Source organism: Phaethon lepturus, unplaced genomic scaffold, assembly GCF_000687285.1.
Source record: "Phaethon lepturus isolate BGI_N335 unplaced genomic scaffold, ASM68728v1 scaffold45123, whole genome shotgun sequence".
Lineage (NCBI taxonomy): Eukaryota > Metazoa > Chordata > Aves > Phaethontiformes > Phaethontidae > Phaethon > Phaethon lepturus.
In genome coordinates this window covers 639-2,549 of record NW_010529167.1, presented here as the reverse complement: position 1 = coordinate 2,549, position 1,911 = coordinate 639, and positions in this window count along the sequence as shown.

The window sequence follows — 1,911 nt, the reverse complement described above, 5'->3', positions numbered from 1 at the left end:
AGCAAAAAATAATGATCAAACTTCAAGTTCGGCTATTCATCGTCTTCTTTAAAATATATATAAATATTGTTCAAATGGTCAGAACTTCAAAACCGTTCTCATGGTTTGTTTTTTTTTTCAAGTAATAGAAAAGTTGCTTAAAAACAATAGTTATTGCCTTTATATCTTTCATTTATGTCACTCTACTAGATAGCATCCTGCAGAAAATGAAATCACACCTCCTTGTAAAAGCTTCGCTCTCTGTGGTTGCCCTACGGACCCTTCCTCGCGCTCGGAGAGATGCTCTCCCGGCCCCGGAGACGGGACCGAGAACAGTTTTTTTCCCTTTTGCTTTCCCTCTCGCGCGCTCTCAGGTTTCTCACTCGCTCGCTCCGTCACGTACAAATTCACCGTGAGGGTAAAACACCTACCGGACACCTACGCAATATAAAAATGTAAACAATAGCATAGTAAGACAAAATGCTTCTGAAACCAAGATAAATTAAAGACGCACAACACCCGGCGGGCGGGAGGGCAGGTAGGACCGTGCTGCTGTGGATGAGGGCATCTTCAGAAGAGGTAAAGGGGGTTTGCTTCTAAAGCATTAAGCATATTTCTTTAGCCTTTAATTAATACATCACAGGAGCAAATTCATTTCCATCTACTGTATCTGATGCCTCTTTAGCTAGGATAATAAAGTAAAAAACAGCGGTGACCAGAGGCAGCCCGGGGGACGGCAGAGCTGCGAGACAGGGCTGCGCCCGTTTATGCCAAATAGAGGTTTGGGAGGTTAATACAAAATGAAAACGACTTTCACCACCACCACGCTTTTCAGCTCGTATTTTCAATGAGGTATTTAAACCCCAGCTGAAAGGCAGCCGGTGGGTACATTACCATTTACTCACATTAACTTCTATAATCAGCACTTTAGCTCCAAATAGGGCCCTTCAGTTGAACATTGAAAGAAATAAACCAAAAAACACTTTGTTCCTTCAGACACAGAAGTTTATTCTCATCCCCACCACCCCCCTCCAAAAAGTTAGAGGTTGTCCAAAAAAAAAAAAAAAAAAAAAAAAGAAAAATCAAGTAATTTTTGGCTGCTTCAGTCATTACTGACTCAGAAGCAGGGAGTTTTTCTTTTACCTTTTTACTCCAATAATCCTACCAGATGACATACAGACATACACCAACTCCTCTTGCTTTGTAGGGAATGTATAAAGCCGTGACTGTCGGCGGCCACGCGCAGGGACTCTGGAAATTAAGGATTTGCATAAGATGCAGACTCGCTCACCGCTCCTCCCAGGGCTGGCATCTCCACTTCAGCGGTTTTCCACCCCCTTCCAGCTACTTTGTTCTTCACTTCGACATACATCCCTTAACAGGTTCATGGTAGACATGATAGAGGCTTTGACCAACACAAGCACTGACATATTTATATTAAAAAATAGTGCAAAATTTCAACATTTATATAAATAACTCTAAACCCCTGCTTTTGATTTTTTTTTTTGTTTTTTGTTTTTTTACAATGTAATACACGCTTTTTGAGTTGGCACTCAAAAAATTGCCATTTTTCTTCTAGTTCAGAAAACAACTTTTTTTTGAATAGGCCTCTTCTAATACAAAAATACTCCTGCTCCTTACACATACACTTTCTCTTATTTTTAATATATATTTATATATTTATATTGCAGATCTTTAAACAAAATGTTTTTTGTGCAAATATTTTGTCTTTAAAGATAAGTGAAATAATCAAACAAAAAAAAAAGCATTCACACACAGCTCAACTAGAAACAAACAAAAAAAATGGACTACAGTTGATTTTTTTTTTTCCTTTTTAAACGTCTAGACACAGCTCAATAAAGAAATGTTTTTGCAAGCTTGGTAGGCTTGTGCATTCAGACCAGACATAACAAGTAAATATTTATACATGGA